Source organism: Panthera uncia, chromosome B4 (genome assembly GCF_023721935.1).
Source record: "Panthera uncia isolate 11264 chromosome B4, Puncia_PCG_1.0, whole genome shotgun sequence".
NCBI classification, from domain to species: domain Eukaryota; kingdom Metazoa; phylum Chordata; class Mammalia; order Carnivora; family Felidae; genus Panthera; species Panthera uncia.
Window position 1 is genome coordinate 70,919,822 of NC_064809.1, and position 10,283 is coordinate 70,930,104.

A 10,283-nucleotide genomic window follows, 5' to 3' on the forward strand; every position below is an offset into this window, starting at 1 on the left:
TTTTTTAACATTTATTTATTTTTGAGACAGAGAGAGACAGAGCATGAACGGGGGAGGGGCAGAGAGAGAGGGAGACACAGAACCAGAAGCAGGCTCCAGGCTGATGGCCCAGAGCCTGACGCGGGGCTCGAACTCACGGACCGCAAGATCGTGACCTGAGCCGAAGTCGGACGCTCAACCGACTGAGCCACCCAGGCGCCCCAACATCCACATAGGATTCTAAAGAAACAATCGAAGTGGCCAGGCACAATGGCCACTTTTAAAAAATTTTCGGCAACGAGACTGGATTCTTTTTAAATTCCTAAAATATTAATGGCCTAGGAGATTTCCAGGTATCCACTACCTTGTCTCCATCTAGGTTCCTAGGTTCCAAGATATAGCTTGACCTTCACCTACGGCGCCCTTGTTAAGTAGTAGTATTACTTGTCAAGTATGACTTGTTAAGTCAGTAGTATTCCTGACTACTTGTCAGATTCAAAGGTCTTGTGTCTTGGGTCTGTGTTTTATGTTTAAGATGATTATCTCACCCGTCAAAAGATTTATCATTAACTTTTAGTTTCTTACAGATACAATGTGTAGAATAAAGTTTCTTGGACACGTCCCACTTGAAGCACTGGACTAGCAGGAACAGATCAGAGATAACTCTTGGTAGCACCAGGGTCTATCTAGATAGCTGATGGACCTTCTGTCCTAACACTGGCTTTCTGGTCAGGAAAATTCAATCTCATGTTTCAGATATGTCTAAAAAACCTTCCAGACCAAGAGAATCCACCATGAAGTAACTAAAATCTCCAGGAGCCAGCATCATTTAACTTGCCTGTCAATAGCAAGGTTTTGCCTCTGACTTCATTTGATGGTTCTTAATTAGGTTAGAATCTGTCCCCGGCAGTATAGCCCGACTTTTGCTTTTATGTTTTGAGGTTTGTCTTGGTCACTTCTGAACGGGGTCCAGAGATTATGGAACATTCAGGTAAGATTTACTGTTCTGAAAATCTTTCCATTTATTTACTTTTCTTCATGGAAAATAAATTCTTACTTGAGACCTGTCAGTCAACACAGAGAAACCTGGATAGCCAGTCTCTCTTCCATCAAAGACTGGCAAACGACCACCACTAGAATGACAAGTGCATAACACTACGCAAACACTGGAAGAGTTGCAACTTGCTACACAACCCTTCTTGAACTTTGTGGTTTACTGAGTCTCAATTATAAGGTGAGGAGTGTCTCTTATCGATGACTGAATAAAACTAATTTTTCTAAAAATAATAGACCTGTACCTAGTTATTGCTCTTATATTTTTGGCTGTGGAAACTCAAAAGATACAGTAACAATACATCCCTTAAATACAGGGTTTGTTCTCAATTACCGCAAAAACATTAAGGGAGGAACTCTTATGATACCAGTGTCTTTTACCTGAATAATGTGTGCAATGTTTGGATACCGAGAAGTAAAAACCTCCTTTAAAGTTCGGAATATGGCACTGGTTTATCATGATAAAATTTGTGGGAAAATAATGGAGGTACCTGCCTTACATTCAGCAGAGGGAGTCCTTTAATTCTTACACAGCTTATTCCGGGCTACAGAAAAAATGCTGCCTGTTGTGGTAAACACAGTGTAATGTATAAAATTATCAAATCACTAAGTTGTACACCTGAAACTAATGTAACATTGTGTGGACTACACTAAAAAGAAGAAAAGAAAAAGAGAAGAAAAAAAGTAGCTGTCTCATGAAAACAAACTAAATCTAAATGTGTTGCTGTTCTTTAAACAAACAAACGGACAAATATGCTACCGGACACTTTGAGTGAAGCCTCCAGCTTTAAATTGTGACTTTAAGAAAAAGAGTATGATAATTTTAAAGATACCGATTTCATTTGTCAAGTTCATGCACACTCATGGTCATACATATTTGGCCTGGCTTGATATTTCCCAAGGGGAAACGGTCACAACATCTGTGAAGCACAATGGTTCAGGGAAATAACATTCCAAGTGAGGTTATACACAATCTCAAAAAGATAACAAATTATTAAGATAAGAGAGCAATAAGACTGCTTCCCTAAATGTGCTCACTGAGAGGATGGCCACCGTACTAGGTCCTACAGAATCCTCTGGCTCAGATTTCACCTTCACCAGCAAAGAGGATGTATGTTCATGGGCAAGGAATGATGCCCCTACATTCCTGGCAACTCAAGCTATGTCAAAAAGAATTTGCCAAGCTGTACCAGACTGAGAGCTAAGACCTATTTACATGGGCAGGTAGCCTTTTATAGGGCACTTAGCCATTAAACATTTTTACAAGGTATAGCAATGAGCCTAAAAATGTTAGTCCATATGTAGCAGTAATAGTTATAAATATGTTATATAAGTTGTATTTCAAATGTTCTTACCTGGTTACTAAACAAGCAATGCACACTGGCAAAGAAAGTCTAAGTGATAAAGGGATTCCTACAGATTCTAATTTAAGATAAAGTATTGCCTACAAAGCCCCAGACCTCATATCTGAGTTCAGTTTTCCCAATAATTCCCTAAAGTAAGGCCTTTTAGTTTATTCTACCATAATTCCATTTTTATTTTGCTTCTTTTCTGTCACTTTCACTGATCAATGACTTCTGTTTAAATTCTTATACACTATTCTTTAAATAATAAATGATTCAGATAAATTTATGGTATTACACATATTTGCTTAGCAACTATGATTCCGGAAATTGGATTTTATTAGCAAGACAGAGGAATGTTTAGAAGAAAAAGAACTGATTTGTGAGCCAGGAGGCATACTGTAAAATGTTTACCTTAAGAATGAACTCAATGTGTAACATAAATCAAGTGCATCAGCCTAATTATTGGAGTCTGAGAAAAGCACATGTTTTCTCTCAAATATGCCCTTTCCCTTTGGTTCAGTAGGGAGTACACCAAAATCTTAATGTTAGTGTACATGGAAAACAAGAAGGGTGCTAACCTTTCCCCACCCCTAAAACAATGCATGGAATTATAAATTTTACATAACAATAATTATGCATATAAGGATCTATATCCAAAAAGGAGCACAGAAATAATTAATGTATTTCTAATAGCCACTGAACAATTTAGAAAATGCACAGTTAGGACTGAAGTGGTTTAGCATTTTTAAAAAAGGTTATGATGAACTGCAGTCTGACTAGTATCCTTTAAGTTCTAATTATCATACGTTGGACCCACAGATAAGCTACAAGACCCTGCTGGGAGATAAAGCTCTGTTGACAGATCTCCACAAAAGCAAGGTCTGGGACAACTTCTAGGGACATTCCTCAGAAAAGGGAGCAAAGAAGAGCAGAGCAAGTAAGTACAAAGGAGAACAGGAAGACTGCAGTGTGACCTGGCCACACCATTGGTAACATTCTGATCACTGTCACCCAGGAACACAAAACACGCACTACTATGCATGCAATTATAATAAATGCATATATATCCCTAGGCATTCCTAAGAAGTTAAAGAACTATTTTGGGGACCCATTTTGAATTAATTTAACTTCTTATCCATACATTTTCAGTAGAGAACAAATTGAAAAATGGTTAAATGCATTTAATAAAACTTTCTTAAAAAACCTATCGTCCTTTAGAAACAGATTTTTGTTTGTTGGCTGTAATTCTTATAATCTGATGAACTACAAGGTATTCCTTAACTAAAGTTTCAAAATGCCTTTCCCTTGAGGCCCACACACAAAATACAAAGCAGCCCCTGAAGTGATGCTTTAAACTTCCTACTTGTCTTTAGCAAACAGAACTTTAGCTTTTTGGGTATCACAGGGCCCTTTAAGATGCCCATGCCTGCTGAGACCCTCGCCCTATAAGAATGAACAAACACAGTGTTTCACAGGGTTAGTGGATTCTTTGAACACCATATGTAGACCACAAGTCAACTCTCTTATCCAGTTTAGAAATAATACTAAGAGTAATGTTCTAAAAGTCTCTTAAACTGACATTGAGAACAAGGATAAGGTGGGAAGGAGCATATTTGTGGTAGGCACAAACCCACCCAGGGTGTTGTGGTCTTGGTATCATTATTTTTGGTGGCCCTAACTTTAATGGAGCAGATAAAACAACTGAGGTTAGCAAATGGCAATGTCAAGGATGGATTTAATTCAGTGGGAAGAAAGCAAATTCTTGCATATGCTAAAGGGAGGGAAGCTTCTTTTCAGTTTCCAGAAGAGGAGAACCATTGTTTAACCCCTGATTAAACTTGAGGAATCTATCTTTAAATGCAGTTAAAATTACTAGACATCAGAACAGGACCTACACTTACACTTATTTAGGCTAGCAATAATGACTACTAATGGCTGTTTAATATTAGTATTATTAATAAGAGATTATGTTATTAATAATTTGGTTATAAGATGTAGTGCAACACTCTTAAAATTTTCATTTTTGTTTAAAACACCTGCAAGCATTGTAGTTACATGTAAATATTAAGTCAGGTATTTTATACCCCCAAAGAACAGATAGTATTTCTCATGTACGTTATCACACACAGATTATTCTAGAATGTTTTTAATTGAGTTCTACATGCTACAAATTATGTCAAAGAACCATGGCACCTTTAAAATTGTTGCCACTAAACCTTTGGTTAGAATTTCCCTTAATGGATGGCAATAAGCCTCAACAATTTACACTGGCTCTGGTTGACTTTCAATTTTGACATGCAGTTTGTGGTATGTCTTCAGAGAAAAACAAAAACTAAATAAATTATTATAAGTCAATACTTCTCTGATTCATATAGCTATAGAGGAAAACCTATATATGTATTTATGAAACCTATTACATAGTTTTGCATTTCAGCTTAATTCCTATTTTATTGTTTCACCAACAAGACTGCCAACTCTTTAAGCTTTACAGCTAGTCAAGAATTAAATTTGCATTAAATACAGAATTAATGTGTCTTTGGAGTTTAATTTTTTTAAATTAATAGCAAAGTGCAATGTCAGAAGAGTCAATGTACCAAAAAATTGAAACAGAAAATCAAATTTCATTAAAACAATTCCTGTTCGTTTGCTCAGTAGTATATTTTTTACACTCCCTTGCTTTTCCCATAATTAAAAAGTTAATTACTGGAATCATATTTTTTGTGGATCTGAGTTTTCAAAGGATGTGATTTAAATGCTGCTATTAATATTTTTACAGCACTTTGAATAACAGTAATACTACACTGATCCTAACAGTAATATAATTTTGTACGTAATTATATTTAAATGTCTCTATTCTAAGCAGAATTTTGAATTTAACTCTATGCTAAACATCCTGCTTAAGTGTTAAAAATTAAGAACTCTATGGTCTGAATATTTTGTTATAATCTTCTAAAGCTAGCAGTTAAGAAAAATCTAGTATACTGGAGTATAATTTCTTTGAGGGCCAAGTCAATTTCTCTCGCCCTCTCCCATTTTGCCCAATGGAGGCATTCAATAAGTATTTATTCAGTGACTTAGTAAAATGCATTGATAAAAAATAATTATTTCCTTGGTTTAGTATTTATGCTCTCCTAGTTTTAATAACTTTTAAAATACTATAAACAAACCATTAAACTAGTAAAAACTGTGGTACTTTATAAAGAGCACAGTTAGTTTGGGGCCTACTGTTCTTTTTTAGTGACCAAATTAGATGAAATAAATAACAATGCACAAATGTAGCACCTTAAACCCGTAACAATTAAAAAAATTCAAGATTAGGTAACTGACATAATGAGAACAGCTCCCTGTGAAAAGCACATTTGGGGATGCCTCTCAAAAGAACACTATAATTGGCTAAAATATAGTTTTTTAAAAAATTAAGTCTTACTACACTGGATTTATGTACAAAGCATAGCCTTTAATATCTATTGAAAAGAAATTACAACAAAGAAATATCCCCAAACTTATCAGACCCTTTAGGAACAAACCATTCAAAAGTCTGTCCACTGCAAATTCAGAATATCTACTTAAAACCTTAACCTGTAGTAGAATAAACTATGTCCTCACTTTTTAAAAGCGTAGTTACAAGTAATCCTTAAGAGTCGCTATCATGAAGAAAGACTTTATCTATGATTTGATATTACAATCAAAGGTCCAAACAAGACAAGTTAGCCCACATAAAAAAGTACAGCAGTAGACACGGGCAAGAGCAGCAAATGGTGAAAGCATTCTCTTATCTTACCAACAATTCCTTTCCTCTTAAGATCATCTTTAAAGACATAAAACTTTTAAGTTCAACTGCCTTGTTCAACCAATTCTTTTAAACCATAGAGTAACTTAAAATCCAAAAATGTCTCCAGTGAATCGATGTACCAATTCCTCAATTAAGGTAGTTCAGCTGTTGTAATTTTATAACCTGACATGCTTGATTTGAAATTTGGTTTAGTTTTTTAAGTTTTATATAATATTAAAACTGATTATAAGGATCAGAGGTGCATATAAAATAACAAACTTGTAATTATGATGTGTAGGGTTTGCAGTTACAATTAAAAACCACACTTTTTGCATTTTTTCACATCAAAAAGGCTTTGTCAACATTTCTCATCAGAACAGTAAACTATACAAATTGAGTTTCAACAATTTCCACTGTCACTGGTACTTTTTATAGGAATGATTTCTATTGATGCTTGAAAACTATGAATTATATTTTATTTACATCATCAAATTAGAGAATATTAAAGAATATTGTAAAACTGTTGCACTTCTCTATCATTTTCTTCCAGGATCCACCTGCTCTATGCTGCCCACTATAGGAAATGCAGTATGGTACAAAGAAACGTAATACTATTCTCTAGGGTTACTGTTAGGTGCAATCCCATAAAAAAATACTCTCTGGGTACTTGGGTGCTAAGATAGGGTGGGTATTCTTGCAAGAGATACAGACTGGTTAGTGGTCACTAAATTTATTAAATATAAAGAACATCAGTAGGAACAGACAGGATCCGAAACTGTATCTTGGTAATGCACACACCAGAACTAGCATTCGGGTGCGGCAGGGCATGGAACTTAGTGATTGAGACGTAGCCTGCAGAAAAATGCAGCTTTGCCCCAGAGAGGAAATATGAGGGTCAAAATCAACACTGCCAAAACACCTACAAAAAAAGAAAAAGTCATGCAAATACAAATGATTGCTGCAACTGTAAAAAAAAATTTTTTTTGTAAATAAATTACTCGTATAATGCACATTTAAGTTTCATCAGTGAACCTCCCCTTCCCTTACCATGTAAGCATTCCTCTTACAAGCGAATACCCTTAATAGCTTACTTTTGCCTTACATTTTTCTGGTCTTGGGGAAGTTGAATCGTGTAGTAATCTGTGAAACATCAAATTTTATGTTTTTTTTTTCTTTGACGAGAGAATATCCAAAATGTTATGAATTTATATTCTACCCATCAGATATACTTTAGGAGTCCATTTTGAATATGATGGGTTCTTTTCAGAAAAAGATTTTTTTTTTCAAAGTCAACTCTTCAGTTGCACATTACATCTTAATTTTTTTTAAGGGCATTAAAACGTTAGATTCCCACTCCAGGTCTTTGCCCTTCGATACTCGTACTTAAAAGCAAAGCACACTATTGTATATGCAGGTGTGTATACACATAACACACATTAACAGCAAGCAGTGCTTTAAAAGTGGCAACCTCCCCTTAAAAAATAAAAATAAAAATAAATGTCATTTCTCCACTCCGCCCTTTGATATGAAATGAGACCGATATGCCCACTGCAGAGTGGGATGCTAGAAAAGATGTTCTGACGTCTGACCGGAGACATTATCAACATACAACCCTAGATCCCGACTCGGACGACCTAAATTTCAGTGTACATGCCCTCGTTCTCACTCCTGCCCCACCAGCAGCATCCAGGACCCGGGCCCGGATCGCGACCACCCGGTGGGCCAGGGCGGCCCGAATCCCCGAGTACGGCCCGCTCCCCGCAACCCGGCTTCCCTGCTCCCGGCCGACCGCGAGTTCCCGGAGCAAAGGCGTCCGAGGTTCCCAAAGCCCACGACTCTGACGAGGGGTACCGACGGTGCTGTGGACTCTGGCATTTAAAAACTACCGAAAAGTCTCGCTGCACAAGTGGCGCTACTAAGGCCGCCGCTGTCGTTCCACGTCGCCCTGTCCCCGTCCCCTCGGAGCGGGACGGGCGGCTCAGGCGACCCTCCGCGAAATCGCAGTCAGCTGCCGGGAGCGCGGAAGAGCAACCAAAGCGACCGAGACGCCGCAGCTTTCCCTTCTCCCCTTAGTTACAATTACCCCGGCGGCTTCTGGCGCTTCCTTCGAGAAAATGAAAATAATAATTTTTTTTAAAAAGCGTGGAGGTGCTAGAAGTCGTTGACATTTTCCGTTGAACGAGATTCCCCTCGGCTCCATCTCTTCAGCAGGATTTCCAAACTCGGATGCATCCTCAGCAGAGGTATTCCATGTTGACAGATCTCTCGCCTCCCACAAAATGGGGCCGAGGAGGCGGCCGCTGTCTCCTCTATGGGCGCCGCCATTTTGTGAGGCGGCGGCGGCGCGGCGGCAGCAGCCCGGGGTGTGTGTAATGGTTGAATAGAATGACCCCCTCTAGGGAATCCCCGGCGCTGACAGTTACGTAAGGGGCTGTGCGCAAGTGCGGCGTTTAGGGAATCCGCACAGCGCCGGCCTCGCAGCTCTGCGGCCCACATCTCCACCACCCCTAAGAGGACCGGTGGGGGAAGGGACAGATGACCTGGTCTCCCTCCTACCCCACCCCCCGCTTCTTGCCTCCGGCCCCGGCCCATCCACTCCCCCAGCTGGGTCTCCGCCTTTCACTGGCTTCCGTCTCAGACACTCACTGGCCCTTGGGTGTCAGGAACTTCCTAGCCACAGTCTCATTCCAACCCCATTTAAGAGACAAACTTTACTTGGGAAATAAATCCGTTTCCTAGAGTGAGCACCGGAAGCATGCTGGACTACATTACATAATTTTTTTTTTCACCAGCAAATAAATGTTCCCATTGGAACTACTACCTGAAATAATCATCCAGACCTGTATAAGCCTGTGACCTTGGGTTAGTCGATGACTTTGCTAATAGTGGCGATCACTAAAATGGGAATAAAGATACGCCTCACACTGTGAAGCTTAATTAGCATTTGTAGCAAAGGGCCGTCTCCAGCACCCCTTGTAAATGCAAACTTAGGTGGGAGTATTTGTTGAGATTAGTCTCCCTTTAAGCAGCTTTATTAACCTTCAAAATATTTTCTACGGGGATGGCATTTAAGACATTTGAGAGAAAGCAAGGAAAAACAAGGCATTATTCACTATTTAAGCGCTTCTACCTTTAAGATATCTTAATGTAAAAATATAAACGTTAATTATTGTTAAGGTTCAAAGAATTGGTTCCCAACCAGTTTAATTACTGTTTGCATAACTCAGCATAAAATAATCTAGTTTGATATGTGAAACCAAAGGCAAGATGAATTAAGAGCATTACTGTATTTCCACAGAACTAGGACAGACAGTTCACATTGTATTTAATTTACAGTTTGCTAAAGTTAGTTTGTGGATAATTCATGGAAAATGTGCTAATCAGGCCCCAAAATACTAGCACAAGGCTCAGAAAAGCCGATTCCTTTAGACCTTGGGGAAAAAAAAAAAAGGTAACAAATATGACTTTATTCCGATCTGTGAATGATGCGTAGCGTGAGGAGCTGCCCCTCGGAGCTTCCCTTCCCTCCCGAGCGCCAGACCGGTTGTGTCGGGCTGGCAGGGACTCAGAGGCGGCCCTTCCAACAGCCGGGCCGGGGACGCGAACATCGCCTCCACCCCTAACCCTGGAACAACCGGTAGTGGCCGTTTCCCCGCGCCGCCCCCCTTTCCGCCGGCTTTGTGTGCGTGTGAAATGTGCGGCACATTGCAGATGAACCCTAAGCCCGGCGAGCCGAGTCTATTGTTCCCCGCGAGGAGCTGCCGGGGCGGTGTGGAGCCAGGCGCAGTGCCGCGGCCGGCCCTCGGGGGTCGCTGTGCGGCGCTGGCTGCCCGGCCGTGGCGGCGGCGCTGGCGGCGGCAGAGAGGGAGGCTGGCGGGGAAGGAAGCGGGCGGGCTGCGCGCAGCGGCTCGGCTGCCGCCGGTGCTTTCTGCCCGGGGACGCCCCAGCCGCCGCGGCGGAGGCCGCGCGTGAATGTGTGCGAGGGCCCCGCGGAGCTGCGGCCGGAATACACGCTGTCACCCCTCTTTCCACAAACCACCACACAGACCTCCCCCTCCCCACCCCCAGCCCCGCCTGCCCCAGCCCCGCCGCCGCGGCCGCCGAAACTCCCGGCCTCCGGCCGCCCCGGCCCC